Raw genomic sequence first — 18446 nt, 5'->3', positions numbered from 1 at the left:
ATGCATGGGAAGCTAAATACCAAATGATAAAATACAAGTGATGACATACAGCATGGCATGGTCAACTGGCCAGTGAGTGATAGAAATTAATGCTGTGAGCGCAGAAGGTGGCTGAGTTAGCACAGGTCAGTGTGGTTTGCAAAGGAGTACTGGGAAAAGGGAGGACTCAAGCTGGGCTCTCAGGTAGGATTTCAAGAGGCGGGGACAGACCTGACAGAGAAGGGGACGGCGCTAGCAGAGGCACTAAATACCAAACGAAGCTTCAGAGTAAGCCGGACAGATGGCAACAAAAATAAATAAGAGGCAAATACAAACAAAGAGGCCGCGTTACCCAGCAGGCCACGCTGCAGACTATCAGTACAGGGACTTTTTCAAGCAGACGGGAAATTGTCCCAAATGGAAGACTGGACATGCTAGCAGAAAGGAAAAGCAACTTTTAAAAAAAGGTAAATATTTGGTAAATCCAGATGAATGTTGTCTTGGGGCTTCCCTGGCAGTTCAGGAGTTAAGACTCTGCCTTCCAATGCAAGGGGTGTGGGTTCAGTCCCTGGTCAGGGAGCTACAATTCCATGTGCCCAGCACCCAAAAAACTGAAACATAAAACAGAAGCAACACTGTGACAAATTCAATAAAGACTTTAAAAACGGTCCACATAAATATGTGAACATTGTCTACACAGAGCAAAAATCATAATGGGTGTTTATTTACTTAATAAACATAACAAAAATACACTAAAACATTTGCATTAAAAATAAATGCTATGATAAAAATAAGTAATATATGTGTGCATAGAATATTAAAGCAGAGAAAAGAAGAGTGGCTAATTCACTCACTCAAAAGAACTCAAAAAGTCATCAATAACAACATAAGATCGGGAATGAGTCAGGAAGGATAAGTTTTTCAAGAGAATAGATTTAGGAGGACTCTGCAGACAGAGGCAAAAATGCGAGCAAGACAAATGAACTAGAAATGATTTGGAGTGTGAGTAAACTACATGCAGAGGTGCCTGAGTACAGCAAAGGATGACAGCGGTTTAAAACAAGAATCGCAGTATGGACCCAAAATGTGGAGAGACTGTGTCTTCTACTAAGAAATTTTGGCCTTATGCTAAACTGACAATCTACAGCCTCTCTCTCCTACAAAGCCCTTCCCAATGAAAGACTGCTTTCTAGAGGGCACATAGGTAAACGTCACCTTTAGTAAATAAGTAAGTTTGCTTTTTTAATTTTGGGGGTTAGTCGCTAAGTCGCGTCCTACTCTTTTGCCACCCCAAGGACTGTAGCCCACCAGGCTCCTCTGTCCATGGGATTTCCCAGGCAAGAATACTGGAGTGGGTGCCATCTCCTTCTCCCAGGGATCCTCCCCACCCCGGGGTCAAATTTACGACTCCGGCATTGGTAGGCAGATCCTTTACCACTGAGCCACCACAGGAGCCCAGAGCAAGCCTGGCAGTAAAAGAGAATGAAATCATGTCATTGTGGCAACGCGGACTGACCTAGAGATTACCATTCTAAGCGAAGTCAGAAAGAGAAAGACAAATACCATACAGTATTACTTAAATGCAGAATCTAGACTACGATACAAATAAACTTATTTACTAAACAGGAACAGACTCACAGACATAGAATACAAACTGATGGTTACCAAAGGGGAAAGCAGAGTGGGAGAGCGATAAATTAGGAGTTTGTGATTAGCAAATACCAACTGGATGTGTGCTTAGTTGCTCAGTCGTGTCCAACTCTTTGCGACCCCATGGCCTGTAGCCCACTAGGCTCCTCTGCCCGTGGGATTCTCCAGGCAAGAACGCTAGCGTGGCTTGCCATGCCCTCCTCCAGGGGATCTTCCCAACCCAGGGATCAAACCTGGGTTTCCCACATTGCAGGTGGACTTTTTACCATCTGAGCCACCAGGGAAGCCCAGATACAAACTACCATACATGAAACAGGTAAACAGCAAGGTCCTATCCTGTAGCACAGGGAACTATAGTCAATACCCTACAACAGACCATAATGGAAAACAATATAAAAAAGAATAGATATGTATGTATATATAAAAATAACTAAATCACTTTTTTGTATACCAGAAACTAACACAACACTATAAATCAACTATCCTTCAATTATTAAAAAAAAAAAAAAAAAACAGTAAACCTGGCAAGGAAAAAGCAGAAAGAATACAAACTAAACTTAAAAGACCATTTACCCTGACCAGTGAGACTACAGAGAGAAAGACTTGAAAACTTTTACCTTTTAATTTGTACTGCTTAAATTTGCAATAAGCATGTATAATTTTGTAATCATAATGAGAGTTAGATAAGCATAGGAAGCCTGTGTGTTTTCCTCTTCAGTTCTAGAACAGTATTCTTTGTTTTAAAGTAACTCACAATGTCCCACACCTGACTAGGGCCCCTTGGAAAGACTGAAACCGCTAAATAAGAAGTGCCAACTGAAGTCACAAGTCACACTCCCTTTCCCACTCACAAACAATAGGAACTCTAAGAAATGCATATAAAGGTCACTTCCCTGACCCTTTCAGTCACTGTGCTTTCAGAACTAGGAGTTTTTAGAAAAAAGGAGGCTCAGGCCAAGCAGTTCTATTCAAGGAAATGAAGGGAAAGTCTAACATGGTGGTTAAGAGCAGGAGTTTTGTCACCCCTGAGTTATATCTCTAGATGTGACCCTGGGCAAGTCATCTCACTGGCTTGAATTTCATTTTCCTCCTCGGTGCTGGTGGTTTAGTCTGTATGCCGTGTCCAGCTCCTGCGACCCCGTGGACTGTAGCCTGCCAGGCTCCTCTGTCCGTGGGATTCTCCAGGCAAGAACACTGAAACGGGTTGCCATTTCCTTCTCCAGGGGATCTTCCCAACCCAGGGTCTCCTGCACTGCACGCAGATTCTTTACCAACTGAACTACAAGTGCCTACACTTTCTCCTCTGTAAAATGATGATAATAATGATATCTATTTTATGAGGTTGTTATGAGAATTAAATGGGCTAGTGTACATAAAGTGCTTAACACAGTCCCTGGCACATGGTAAAAATTCAACTAATGGGAGCTTTATTATTAATCCATTCAGTTCATAAAAAAAGACATATCCTACAATGCTATGTACCAGATCCATTTCCCCTCTCTTTCTTAAATGATGCCAAAAGCAAGGTGTAGCAAAGCAAGCAGGACAGGGGGTGACCCTGGCTTCTTCCTGTGTTCCTACCAAAAGAGTCGTAGTGAAGAGAGGGAAGATGTCGGAAGGACGGTGAAAGACTCAACGCGGCTGACTTTCAAGATGGAGGAAGAGGCTGGGAGCCACAGGGAGCAGGTGGCCCAGAGAAGCTGGGGAAAAAACTTTTAAGGATGAAAATCACTGTTCTGCTCGCATGAAAACTTCCTATTGACTTTTGAGAGATAAAGGAGGATTTCAAACCATTATCTGGCACAAAGGTGGGCAGTAACCAAAAAGCATGAGAGACTACTCAGTCAGAACCCGTTCCAGTACCTGCAGACAAACATCAACTCTGCATGATCATGCGACTCTGAAACACCCCTTCAAATTGATGTATATATACACTACCATATATAAAATAGATAACTAGTGGGAACCTTCTATAAAGCACAGGAAGCTCAGCTCAGTGCTCTGTGATGAATTAGGTGGGGTGGGGTGGAGGGAGGTCCCAGAGGGAGGAGATATATGTATGCACATTTATAAAGTTAAAAAAAACAGTTAGTAATAAATTCTGGGAGACAAGCAGAATTCCATACATGCTCTTCTCTCCTGGTTAGAAGTAGCTAAACAAACTGTTACAGTTTGAATTGTGTCCCCCAGGAGATGTTTAAGTCCTAACGCACAGCACCTGTGAATGTGACTTTATTCGGAAACACAGGCTTTACAAATGATCAAGTTAAGATGAGACCCTCAGGGTGAACTCTAACCCAATATACGACTGGTTTTCTTGTAAAAAGACAGACACATACGAACGGTATAAAAGCACATAGAGACAAGCCATCTGCAAGTCGAGGAATGCCTGAGGCTACCAGAGCTGGGCAAAAGGCCTGGAAGAGATTCGCCCTTACAGGCCTCAGAAGAAGTCAATTCTGCTGACACACCCTGATTTCGGATATCTAGCTTCCAGAACTGTAAGACAATAAATTTTTGTTGTTTAACACATTATTGACTGGGGAATTTTTGCAGAAAACTAATGCCGGTGGCCAGCAATTTGTTATGTTAAATGAATACTGAAACATCTCTGGCCAATAATGTTTGAGTAACAAAGGATGTATTAATACATCTCTGGTCAATAATGCATTAAGCTAGTTTGTGGTACTTAGCTATGGCAGCCCCAGGAAAGCAATACACCATTTTTTTTTAAATTGGCATTTATCCTACTTTAATGGGGCTTCCCTGGTGGCTCAGTGGTAAAGAATCCACCTGCCAATGCAGGAGACATGGGTTAGATCCCTGGGTGGGGAAGATCCCCTGGAGAAGGAAATGGCAACTCACTCCAGTATTCTTGCCTGGGAAATACCATGGACAGAGGAGCCTGGTGGGCTACAGTCCATAGGGTCACAAGAGAGTCAGACATGACTTAGTGACTAAACGAGAATAACTGCTCATAAACTATGTATTTTTTAAGCAAATTTTAATTTAAAATCAAAGGTGGATTACTAAAAAACGACAGGACCTGGCTATATATACACTTTTTTTCCCAACAATGAAAATACCACTATGGGAAAAAGACACTAGGTCCAATATAGATTCTTACTCCTTTTGAACTCAGTCTATCTGCTTCCTTAACCATCCCTGGATGTAAAGAAAGAAGGAAAGAGAACTCTGCACATTATCCACTGTGTGCCTCATGGATATTAGGTGCTAATACACATTATCTTATTCAAATTTCATAAATCCCTGCATGCTATGAACTATCACCCCATTACTAGTGAGGAAATCAATGTTTAGAAAGGTTAAGTAAGTTACCCAACATCATACAGCCAGAAAGTGGCTGAGCCAAGATTCCAACCCCTTGCTTTTAACTAAACCAACCTGCCTGAGCAAGTACTTTTGAACCAGTTAACAATCTTTTATTAATTTCAAGCACTGTGTGTTGAGTGAATTAATAAAGAGACTTTATAAATCCTATCTAATTCGCCCATTTTTACATAAGGAAATTGGCCCAAAGAAGTAAATTGACTTGATCAGAGTCACAAATAAGTTAGTATCAGAATTAGGTACCCAACCCAAGTCTCCTGATTTCCATTACATCCCATTCATTTGAGGACAACAGTAATACATGAAAACAGAGCACAGATGCTAGAAACTGACTACCTGAGTTCAAATCTTGGCTCTGCAATTTACCAGCCGTGTGATTCGGGCAAGCCACTTGACCTCTCTGGTTTCCTCACCTGAAAATAGAGATCCTGTCTTACATCGTTACTCTAAGGGCTGAATGAATAAAGACACACATAAATTTTTGTGCCTGGAATATTAATAAGTGTTATATTTGTTAGCTGCTCCTGCTCCAACTATTATTAAATAATAATGCTAAGTAAAACATCAAAGAGGATACACATACTGACTGTAGTTTTATTAAACTACAGACAAATGCACTCATTGAGAGATAGAGAGGGAAACAAGAAATAGGCGCTTTGTTCCTGAAAATTTGCCTAATTCAGTTATTAGCAATAACATTTATTTTTTACTCTGTACCAGGCTCAGTATTTGATAGGTTACAGACATTACTAAATTTCATTAAATCTAAGACACCATCAACCGCAGAAAGAATCAGTATTTCATTTACTCTCCCCAGCAGCCCAAGAAGTAGAGAGTCCCCTTATTCTGCAGATAAGACGCTGAGACACAGAGAGATTAAAGAATTCATCCAAGATCACACAGCTATTCAATGGCCAAACCAGGTCTCAATCCCAGATCTATCAGACTCCAAAATCCCTTACACTGAACCGCTTTGTTTATTACCAACTTGGTGCTGTTCAAATTTTGCATGGAATCACCTGGGAATCTCGCTAAAATAAAAACTGATTTAGCAGGTCTGGGGTGGAGCCTAACACTGTGGATTTCTAACTAGCTCCCAGGTGCTATGGATTCTGCTAGTCCTGGATCACCAAGTCTCTAACTATTCTGCTTCCACAACAATTCTTCCTCCTCCTCCTGGGTCTCCATTCCCAGCTCAGCAATCAGCTAATGAAAAGGACTTTAACTCCCAAAAGACAGAGGAACCTCCTAATTAAGTCTTTGTTTCTCTGCTACCTTCCCTGCTCCTTCCTCTCCCCTCCTGGGCCCCACTCTCTTTTCTAAGGCAGGCTACACAAAGCTATGGAGAGGAAGCTAATAGAGAGTTCAAAATGAATAGCTGGGGAATCTAAGGGGATTTCTAACAAAAACAATGTTAACCTTATGCTTGGATGATCTGGGGTGACAAGGTACCACCTCAAAGTCCACATGTGACTCTGAAAGGTGAAACCTCCTGGAGTAAACTGGAAACTAAGGATTATTTACTCCCATCATTTCTCCAAAGACAATGGGTGTGACCTCTCCCCACCCCCACTCTCAGTTTAGGTCTCTGAGCAACACAGGTAATTATGGTCTGCCTACTTACTACAGAAACAGCTAGCTTCAATCAGGCGCAGCCTTCTCTCCTGCTCTACCTGTCCTACATTTTAGGTATTGTCTTTGTTTGTGCTCTTAGTGCTTATGAACACTACCAAACACATTCAGAAGTGCTGCACTGGTCTGAGCCTTTATATAGTGGTCCTGGGTCTGAAATTCAGTTCTGTGTGATGTAACTGAATGGCGGGCTAGCATTACCCAGAGCATGGGATTGTTTTTTTGACTCAAGAGCTCCGCACACCCCTCTCTGTCACCACGATCCCTCCCTCTATTCCATGGGATTGGCTTATGGTAAACAATTCTAAATACTCATTGGAAGGACTGATGCTAAAGTTGAAACTCCAGTACTTTGGCCACCTGATGTGAAGAACTGACTCACTTGAAAAGACCCTGATGCTGGGAAAGATTGAAAGCAGGAGGAGAAGGGGACGACAAAGATGAGATGGTTGGATGGCATCACCGTCTGGATGGACATGAGTTTGAGCAAGCTCCAGGAGTTGGTTGATGGACAGGGAGACCTGGCGTGCTGCAGTCCAAGGGATTGCAAAGAGTTGGACGTGACTGAGCAACTGAACTGAACTAAACTGAAACAATCCTGAATATTCAATGGAAAGACTGATGCTGAAGCTCCAGTACTTTGGCCACTTAATGCACAGAGCCAGTTCACTGGAAAAGACTCTGATGCTATGAAAGATTGAGGGCAAAAGGAGAAGGAGGTGGCAGAGAATGAGATGGTATTTACATAGCATCACCAATTCAATGGACATGAATCTGAGCAAACTCTGGGAGATGGCGAAGGACTGGGGAACCTGGTGTGCTGCAGTCCATGGGGTTGCAAAGAGTCCGACACAGCATAACGACCGAACAACAACAAACAATACTGCAACTCTGTTTGAGCAGTTCAAATCAGACCATTTTCAAGAGCAGTCTGACTTGAACATCTTAAGTTGCTTTAAAGCAACTCAGACTACAAAATCAAAATTTAAGGTAAGAGGGCCCCCTGCCCACTGGAGTTCAACAGGCCTGAGTACAAAAACCTAGTTCAGTTGCTTACCAGCATGTGAGCCTCAGGGAACTTACTTAGGTCCCTTAAGCTTTGGCCTCCTCATCTGTAATATCCACCAAGATCACTGGACTGTCACAGGATGCTACTTGTGACGATTAAATGAGATAAAGCACCTAGCATTCAGGGTTTAATATGTATTAGTTTCCTTTCCCCACCCCTCCTCACAGGGATACACAATCAAGCCGATAATGTGCCTCTGTTCACACATAAAAGAACTGTGTTTAGGCATGGTTTCGTTAAAAAAAAAAAGAAAAATCACCACTCGCCTGGTGAGATCTGGCTCTAGCACTAGTTACATGACCTTGGGCAAGTTACTAACGCTTTTCCATTCCTCATTTCATTTCCTTCCAAGGAGCAAGAGTGAGCTCAACTGTTCATTTCCAGTTCATTGATTTGACAAATATTTATTGAGTACCTTACTCAATGGTAAAGAACCCGCCCTGCCAATGCAATGCAGGCTCGATCCCTGGGTCAGGAAGATCCCCTGGAGAAGGAAAATGGCAACCTACTCCAGTAATCTGGCCTGGAGAATCCCATGGACAGAGGAGCCTGGTGGGGGTCCAAGGGGTTGCAAAGAATTGGACACAACTTACCAACTAAAGAACAGCATACACCAGACACTCTTCCAGGTACTAGGAATACAAGAGTTAATAAACAAAAACATGCAGGAACTTCCACTCTGCTTTTAGACAAATATGCAAACAAGAGGAAGCAGCTAATAACACCAACAAATATTTTCTGCCTTTATTAGCTCCCTTAAAATTGCCCACACTTACCAGTTTAATATTTGGTACGCCCTCTATCCGAGGACAATATATTAAATGGATTTTTGGAGCAGGGAGTTGGGATACGAGATTGCGCCATTCACTCCTAGCTCTGGCCTGATATTGCAGTACCTCCAGGAAGGGGGAAAAGGTGGTACAGAAAAGTAGACTTTAGCTGGTCTACATGGAGAACTAGAACTGCTGCCTTTGGTCTTCCTGCTTCCGTTTTTCACTACAGCTTGTGTGTATCTGCACAGGCACCCTTTGGGAAACACGGAGGGATGGTTTTTCAGAGCATTTTTTTTTCACCACCCAACATAGAGACAAAACAAAAAACAACTGTCCACACTATCTTCTCTTACTAACATACCACACGATGTGAACAGTTTTACAGTTTTGGAAAGTTGTTTTTTTTTTTTTTTTCAGGTAGGAATTTGAAGTAAGAGCAAAGTCGGAGTAAAGAGCAATCACAGCAGTACTGGTAAGCGATAAGGCTCTGAACTCATATATTAGCAGTGGCGCTGGAGGAGATGAGCGGTGGAGAGAGTTACAGGAGGCAGAATCCATGGAACTTGCTGAAAGCCTGGTCGCCTGGGCAGGATGCAGGAGAGGGAGGAGACCTGCATGAAGCCAGATTCCTGGCTTGTACACCTGGATGGGTGAGGAAGACATTCAGCTGAGCTGGGGACCCAGGAAGTGAAGTAGGTCTGGGAGCAGGGAGAGGGACAATGATGCCCGTTTGGACATATCAAGTTTGAGATGTCTGTGGGACAATCATATGGAAAAACCCACTGCAGGTGCTCTAAGTTGTTGGAAGAACAAAGAAATATAACCACCACGAACATTTGCAAATTGGTTCAGTTTTTTCAAGTATTGGTATATCACATGCATCTCGTTTGACACAACCTACTCGATGGATGTGAGTCTGAGTGAACTCCAGGAGTTGGTGATGGACAGGGAGGCCTGGCGTGCTGCAATTCATGGGGTCGCAAAGAGTCGGACACAACGGAGTGACTGAACTGAACTGAACACCTTGAACAAGATCATAATTAGGTTGGGAAGGTCAAACAAATACATACAAAAAGTTAACTAACAACAACAACAAAAAAAAACATAAGAAATGCTATAAGGCAGTTTTGGTTTATGATGAGTTGCAAGAAAAACACTTGTTATACTTAAACCACTAATCAAATCCCCACTCAACTTTCTAATCTCTGGAGCTTTTATTTCTTTAACTTTCCATATTATCACAAGCCTATCTGCTGAAGGCATTACACATCTTTACAAGCCCGAAAGTGAGATATGATCAAGAGGAGGAGGCGAGGTGGGAGAGGAAAGAAGACAGAGAGGGTGGCTCTGCTTTTAGACAAAGGCAGAGGGAAGCAGCCAACAGCAACAACAGAGACGGCAGGCTGCCTCTCCCCCAGGGCAGTGCCCCCATGCCCATCCACACTTACTAACAGACCGCCTGTGCCCACAACTACAGCGGCTACTGCCTCTTATCCTTTCTCAATGGCATGTTCATACCAGGGCCTCCACTGCCTCACCCCAGGAGCCGCCCACAGGATGATGCGAGCGAGGAGGCCTGCGCAATGGGCATCAAATGCTCCCTCTAAAGCTTTCCCTCCCACAGGCAGGTGGAGGGAAATTCCAGCTCCTCACAGACACCCATTCTTCCTAATAAAGGCAGCACTACATGAATAGTGTTGTGATACTAATTAAAAATAACAACAATAAAAACAATGCATCAGTCCTCTGGGAGAGGTGAGGATCTCAAAGCACCCCGCCTGAACTAGTCTGGTCCGTTCTCCTTTTGGGAAACTAACCAACAGAGGCTGGGATGGGTCCTACATTCCGATGCCAAGAGGTGCCCAAGCCCAGCCCAGCCCAGTTTCTTTCCAACCCAACAGCAACCCCATGGCTCATTTCTGGTTTCTGTGTGGACACTGAGTGTCTGCAGAAGGTCTGGGATGAATTGCCTCATGTTACCATTGTACAGGGAACCCAAGTGTTCTGGATGGTCTCCTGCCTACCACTCCAGCCACAGGTCACAGAGAGCAGGGGGCCCAGTTAGGATCCTGACCTGGCTGTATGGAGAGGGAACACGGAAATAAGGTTCTGCACAACTGGAAAGGGCACTGAAACTGCCTGACTCCAAAGGGCCATGGACAGCAGCTCCCTGTCACTCTGCTTGGAACAGAAGATAAGCTTGACTCTGTCAAACCCCTTTCCCTCTGGACTAGGTCTCTTTTTAGGAGAATTTCTACTGGGAAAATGATACCTAAAAAAGGAGTAACCATCTATTATGTGTTCAACTGCTTATACGTTCTTTATTGTCTGTCATTTGTAACATCCACTGTATACTTTCATTCCCGGGGGGCAGATGGAGGGTTTACCAACTCCACTTATTCAGTGGTAGATACTGCACTACATTCAAAGAGGCCCCTAACAGAGGCATTTTTTGGCTGATGGTGATGACAAGGCTAGCAGAGGGCGATCATACACGTAAAGCAGCATCCCCTGGAGTGCACCCACTGCGTTTTGTGAAAGGAGAGGCAAGGAACTAATAAGCGCGCATACACACACCTCCTGCAGGACTCAGAAACTGGATCAGCCAAACCAGGGACTGAAATGAGATCAAAGACTCTCCAAATTAGTGGAGACACACCTTCCATTCCCAGGGATGACTCACATCAAGTTCACCCAATATAGAGTCCAAATTTACACAACAAAGAACAGAAAACAAGTCACACTGTGGAGAACCTACCAGTTAACAACTAAATCAGAGAATACCACAGGGGGAAGACCTAAGTCAATTCTGAAGGGGACCTAACACACCAGGAAATACCCTCTACACTAAAGGCAAAAAAACCCAAGCAAGCAGAGGACAAAGGGAAGGGTAACTAATACTCTTTGTAGATACAAAGGTCAGATAAACTCTGAAGGACACTATCATGATTTGAAAAATTGTGATTATATTGACCTTCCCTGATGATTGTATATTAACCTTCCGTGGTGGCTCAGATGTATGGCGTCTGCCTGCAATGCAGGAGATGCAGGTTTGATCCCTATGTTGGGAAGATCCCCTGGAGAAGGAAATGGCAAACCCACTCCAGTATTCTTGCCCGGAAAATCCTATGGACAGAAGAGCCTGGCAGGCTACAGTCCATGTGGTCACAAAGAGTCAGACATGACTGAGGGCGACTTCACTTTGATTATATTGAATCTGCTAAGGTAAGGCAGGGGAGGTTCTGAGTCATGAGAACAAATCCATCACATCCGCTGCCTGCCTGCCAAAATCAACAAAAAGGAGGCTACGTCCTCCACAATAGCCACTCTGTTTAGTCCTGCAAAGGACCCGGACTTCACAAGCCTGGTCCAAACAGAATAGGAAATACTAACCCTGCAGTCTTCATGGAAAGCACCAATGTTCCTGAGCTCAACTGCCCTGGGGAGAGTAAGCGAGGCTAGCTCGTGAGGACTCCCACAACAGACAGTGAGACAAGTATTAAAGACCACAGGGGAGAAAAGCCTCTCTCCTTGTCAAGAGTCAAGATGCTCCTAACTGCAAAAGTCAGATTAAGTCAACAAATAGAGAAAAAATCAATTTCTGCCCTGTACTTTACTAAATGATACAGAAGAATATACAAGTTACATAAGGTTCCGAAAGAGTTTAAAATTTTTCTAGGGGCACAAAATAAAAGTCAGAAAATAACATAAACAATCGATAACCAAGCAGATGTTACATTTTCTTAGAAAGACCCCTGATTCTGTGCATACGTGCTTAGTCGCTCAGCTGTCCCCAAGCCTTTGCAACCCCATAGACTGTAGTCTGCCAGTCTCCTCTGTACATGGGATTCTCCAGGCAAGAATATTGGAGTGGGTCGCCGTGCCCTCCTACAGGGGATTTTTCCTACACAGGGACAGGACCCAGGTCTCCTGCACTGCAAGCAGATTCTTTACCATCTGAGCCACCAGGGAAGCCCAAGAATACTGGAGTGGGTAACCTATCCCTTCTCCAGGGGATCTTCCTAAACTAGGAATCGAAACAGGGTCTCCTGCATTGCAAGCGGATTCTTTACCAGCTGAGCTTCCAAGGAAGCCCCCTACCCTACCCCACCCCACCCCCGTTCTGTAAGGACCCTTCATTCTTCCATCAAACCTACACTGGAAAACTTGGATCCCGGATCAATCCACCTGTCTGCTCTCTCAGTGTCTAGACTCAGGTTGGTGAGTGCTTCTGGGGTTAGAGGGAGAGAATGAACACACCTGGGCAAGCATGCACACACACATACAGATGCACAACCCCTACTCTCAGCAGATAACTTCACCCCCTACTTCCAGAGAGAACAGAACCCATCAGGAGAAATTCCCTGGCCTCTAATCAACCAGCTCGACCACCTGCGTTCTTGGCTTCCTCCCTCTATCTTTCTCATCAGACACATTCCTCCTTTGACTCTGGATCTCACACTTTGATCAATTATTCTCTCCCTCCCTTGAATTTTATTCTTTCCTCTGCTGATTCTTTTCAAACAGCACTTAAACTTAATTCTGTGTTAATGTTTAATTCTGTGTTACAATTAACAAGCAAAATGCTCTCCACCCCTACATCCCTCTCTAACTAGTCTGGGCCTTCCTCCTCTCTACTTCATCCAAGTCTAGGTTTCAAAACCTACTTCTCATTCACTCGCCAACCCACTGCTTTCTGGACTATACCGTCCATACTGCCATTGAACATGCTCCAGGAAAAGGTGACCTTTCTAACAGAGGAGAAAGGTCTTGCCTGACCTCTAAATAATCTGACACGGTGTGACACAGCTTCCTTCTTGAACTCAGGTCTCCCCTCTTCGTCCTACGTCTCTGGGCACTCACTTTCGGTGGACGATTTCCTTCACGGGATCCTCTTCCTCTGGTCCCCAAGCCACCCTCTCCTTGGGAGTTCCCCAGGGTTTTTGTCTCTCAGTGTATACACACTCGCTCAGCAACCTCCTGGTCCGTCCACTCCTATCTAGAGCCCTCCTGAGCTCCATATCCTATAGGCGCCCTCCGGCAGGGCACCTCTGCCGGTGCCCCTCAGAAACCCCAACTTCAACACAACCAAAGCGGAACTCAGTACCATCCCCTGCGCCAGCACTGCCACCAGTCCCCACAAATAGCCTTCCTCCTCCTAGACTCCCGATTTTAGTGAATGACACCACCCACCCATGCAGAAACCTGCAAGTCATCCTAGGTTCTCCCCTCTCACACCACATCCAGTTAGTCAGCAAAACCAATGGATTTTACCCCTTAACATTTCTTGATTTGTCCACTCCACATTGCTATGTCCACACCTTAGTTTAAACTCTAATCACTCGTAAACTACTCTAACAGCCGCCTAACTGGTCTGTCATTAGCCTTGCCCCTCTCCAGTCCTCTGTCACAGCTCTGCTAGAGCAGGGGTATTTCTAAAGTGTAAATCCAATCCCAGTCTTCCTTGCCTAAGATCTTTCAATGGCTCCCCAAAGCCTGTAGGGTGAGGTCTGAACTCTCTGCAGTATGATAAGAGTATCAGTCAACATTCCAGCCTGCCCACTTTTGCCACCTCATCTCATTTCTCCTCCCCTCACATCCTCCACTTCCCCCTTACTAAGATCCCGTGTTTCCTCTCCTAAGGCTCTCCATCCCTCCTCCTGTTCATGCTGCCCAGAATGCCCTTCACCTGAACTTTCTGCCCAGAGTTCTGAATTCTCCAGGTGGCAAGTCAGCCACTTCCTCTTGGATGTCTTCCCTGGCCCCTGCCTACGCTGGCTGTCGTGGGTACTCCTTTTCACTACGATGGCACTAGACTCCCATGTTCACCAGCACTCCCTGCAATGGAAGGTCATTGTCAGTCCACCAAAACGTCTTCCCTGTTAAACTGTAAGGTCAAAGAGACGCAAGGACATTATGTTTGTTCCTTCAACACTTTGCCTACTGCCTAGTTTGGAGCAGATATTCATTAAATGATTACTGGAAATTCCCTGGTGGCCCAGAGGTTAAGACTCCGAGCTTCCACTGCAGGGCGTGGGTTCAGTCCCTAGTTGGGGAACTAAGATCCCACTGCCACACGATGTGGTCAATAAATAAACACTAGTTAAATGAATGAATGGATCCTCCAAACAACCCCCGACACTCTGGGAGATTAGCACTTTAAGATATACTGGAAGATTTTAGAAGGGATTTAAGAGGATTTCTTATGCAATTCTCAGCAGGTGTTCCTGGAAGCACACATTGAAGGCTGTCAGAGGATGGGAAGAGTCAGTGTCTGGGGAACTCAGCATTGCTAATTTAAGTGAGACGTAATGACCAAGAAACCCAATCTTGAGCCCTACGTTCAAACACACAGCCCTATCTAACAAGTTCAGCTGGAGTAAAATCTTTAGAAGAAGATTTTTAAACAAGAAAAAAGATTTTGCTTTGGAATAGCCCTGGAATGAGTGATAGTTAATTCATTTCAAGACAAAATCTTCTAGAAGAGTTAACAATGTTGTTAAAGTATCTAAACTTAGGTCCCTGTGCATCTAAGTCACTTCAGTCATGTCGGATTCTTTGCGACCCTATGGACTATAGCCTGCCATGGTGATTCTCCAGGTAAAAATACAGGAGTGGGTTGCCATGCCCTTCTCCAGGGGATCTTCCCAAATTAGGGATGAAACCCACATCTCTTTTGTCAATGCCACCTGGGAAGCCCTGCCCAGAATGTCTCTCAAACAGGCCCCTCCCTCTTTAATATCCCTTAATCTAACCTCTTGACTCAGTTGCAACAGTGACATGCAAGAGAGTCAATCTCCACTCTCATTCATCATTTACAGTCACTACACTAATCCTGCCATTGCATAAAACTCAGGCTCCCCATATGAACATTCAGGACCTTCTTTCCCTCGACCCCTAATCTCAATGTTACTTTTCAACTCTAAGTGCCCCCATCTTCCAGTTAACACACTCCCCAATAGAGTATCTGTTTATAGCTGCTAGTAGAACGCAGTGTACGAAAGTGAGCTTATTCACTGTTGAAGACCCACTGAAAAACATGGCCCCCCCCTCAAAAAAAAAATCCCTTCCTATATATCTCAATCCAACATGCTCCTGCAGGTTGAAACCATTTGAACTTCACAGACACTTTAAGCAAGCTTGTTCTTTTACTCACACAAAGGAACTGTTTACCTTTCTGAATAAAAATGATGAGAGAAATGTGAAATGGTAAGAGGCAACCCAACAGTACATCTGGCAAAGCCCTTGCCCAAAAGAAAGATGCTGACTGACCAATTAATTAACTTGTCCTAGGCTACAGCCCAAATCAACCTGATAACTGGCACATCCTGATGACTGACACATAGTCCTACAGAAGGAAGCAGTCCTGGACAGTGAAAGAAAAACAACTGTTTGGGCCCCACGAAAGCAGACTCACAATCTGACACAAAATTTATGGAGCCAGAGGCAAGCTAAGGGTATCAGATCCCAGGCTGCTAAAAGGGGCCTATTCTTGCGAGCTGTGTTCTCTTCAGCTAGAGCACATCTATCTGCAGGTAGGCCTGCCTTTACACATTCTCCACACATACACAGAAGGCATATAAGCACATATGACTTTTACAATATGAAAAGAAAATTATCTTAAAATATGACTTGAAAGTGCTGCCAAGATTGCCCTTTCTCTTCAGAGAAATTCTCTGCCAAAGGACCACATGCAAAACAAGTATGAAAAGTCCTTACTCTGTAAGAATATAAAATCTCATTAGGGAAACAATTCAAACAGACATGAGGCAATGCAAGAATAACACAAAACAGTATATAGTTGTAAGACTAATTACGAGGTAGACATTCCAGGAGATCAGTGACAGGAGAGATCAATTTCTGATAGAGGAATGGGAGAAAGCCACATGGAGGGCACAGGCCTTGTGCTTAGCGCTAATAAGGAGAGATAAGATGTGAAGAATCAAAGCGAAAGGGAGTGGGCATCCCAGGAAGAGAGAACAGGAAGGTACAGGGGCAGGTATGAGGACCTGAGGGAATGATTACTGAGACCTGCCCAAATGAAGCAGAGAGCAATCACAGTGGCGAGACTTCGTTGTGCACAACAAGTCAAATTATGGAAGGCCAAAAAACTGGAGACAAAGACTCAGAAATTTAGTGTAATTTATTCCAGGAACTGAGAAGGTCTGGAAGAAAAAGATAGTATTTTACTAGAAGTAACAAAAAAGTCAGAATAAACATTCTTAGACACTGCAAACACACAAAGCCAATGGGTCTGAAAGAGTTCCTCCAGGCCTGGAAATCAGTAAATGCCCCTGACAGAAGCGAGAGAACAGAGGCTTACACTCCAGCCAAAACCATGAGGAGCAAAGACAGGAAGGAGCTTTAGCACTCCACACACCTAGTCGCAACATGGCTCAACATATAATTGTCAGAAGCTGAAAGTGCCAACCTTATTTAGTAAAAGGAATGCCTGGGTGTTTTCAGGATCATTGAGAAAACACTACCAACTCATTGTGCAACCCATAATTGTTCACTTGTGACTTTGATCCTCTTCCCAGATGTGCACTCTGAAGTATTCTCTATACGATGATCTTAAAAACCTGAAATTGGCACTGAAAAGTACCAGGACAATAAGGCCTCAGCTGATGTATTTCCCTGGCATGGATGATGTCACTTGCCAAGCAAGTCCAAGACAGTAAGCAAGCAAGCAAGCAGCAGCTCTCATAAGCACTGTTAGCACATGCACACATTTATGATTTCAACAGCATGAATGTGGCCAAACCTTGTGATTTCCCAGCAGACGGACTTGACTCACTTTCTGAATTAACAGTGTCCATGACCAGAAGCAGCAATTACTCTATTGTTCTGTCTAGAAGCTATCCACTCCAATTCATGGGCTGTGTTCTAAAAAGGAACTTAAAAACCAAGTGTACATTTAACTAAGAGATTGCTTCACAGTGTCACTTAGATAAACAATACCAAATCCTAAGCTTGTATTTTCCAACCACTGTGTTAACAAAATTTTATCACTTCACACTACATTGTCTCAGTGATTTATATACCATGAAACCTCTCCCATAATGAGAGAAAAATAAATCCTTCACGGCTCAGAGATCTGGAAATGCAGGCCACATAAAGTGTGTGACAGTAGTTCAGGGGCTAAAAACTGATAACAATAAATGATATTAACAATGACAGTTAATCACTCTCAGAGACATACTGTACATAGAGGCAAAACTAGTCTGTGATGTTACAAGTTAGGATAGTGGGGGCAGAGGATGACTGGAAGAGAGTACACAGAGGTTGTGGATGCTGATAATTTTCTTTTTGTTGATGTGAATGATGGTATATATGATTTATGTTTGTGAAAATATTTTTCTGTATGTATCAGTTCAGTTCAGTTGCTCAGTCGTGTCTGACTCTTTGCGACCCCATGAATCGCAGCACGCCAAGCCTCCCTGTCCATCACCATCTCCCAGAGTTCACTCAGACTCATCCAGCCATCCCATCCTCGGTCATCCCCTTCTCCTCCTGCCCCCAATCCCTCCCAGCATCAGAGTCTTTTCCAATGAGTCAACTCTTCGCATGAGGTGGCCAAAGTATTGGAGTTTCGGCTTTAGCATCATCCCTTCTAAAGAAATCCCAAGGCTGATCTCCTTCAGAGTGGACTGGTTGGATCTCCTTGCAGTCCAAGGGACTCTCAAGAGTCTTCTCCAACACCACAGTTCAAAAGCATCAATTCTTCGGCACTCAGCCTTCTTCACAGCCCAACTCTCACATCCATACATGACCACAGGAAAAACCATAGCCTTGACTAGACGGACCTTAGTCGGCAAAGTAATGTCCCTGCTTTTGAATATGCTATCTAGGTTGGTCATAATTTTTCTTCCAAGGAGTAAGTGTCTTTTAATATCATGGCTGCAGTCACCATCTGCGGTGATTTTGGAGCCCCCCAAAATAAAGTCTGACACTGTTTCCACTGTTTCCCCATCTATTTCCCATGAAGTGAT

At 44.0% G+C, this 18446-nt stretch overlaps 1 protein-coding gene and 1 non-coding gene across 3 annotated transcripts in view; one reads left to right on the top strand and one right to left on the bottom strand.

The window, feature by feature from the left end:
* The window catches only part of MACF1 (microtubule actin crosslinking factor 1), a 343697-nt gene that overhangs the window by 301774 nt on the left and 23477 nt on the right, over positions 1-18446 (bottom strand). The window lies entirely within an intron of this gene.
* Positions 8413-8599, top strand: LOC138431070 (U2 spliceosomal RNA). The gene has a single exon (XR_011253518.1). It is a non-coding gene; the product is annotated as a U2 spliceosomal RNA (small nuclear RNA).

The sequence above is a fragment of the Ovis canadensis genome, chromosome 1 (assembly GCF_042477335.2).
Source record: "Ovis canadensis isolate MfBH-ARS-UI-01 breed Bighorn chromosome 1, ARS-UI_OviCan_v2, whole genome shotgun sequence".
In the NCBI taxonomy this organism is placed as follows: Eukaryota; Metazoa; Chordata; class Mammalia; order Artiodactyla; family Bovidae; genus Ovis; species Ovis canadensis.
This window is presented reverse-complemented; position numbering and strand designations above follow the sequence as displayed.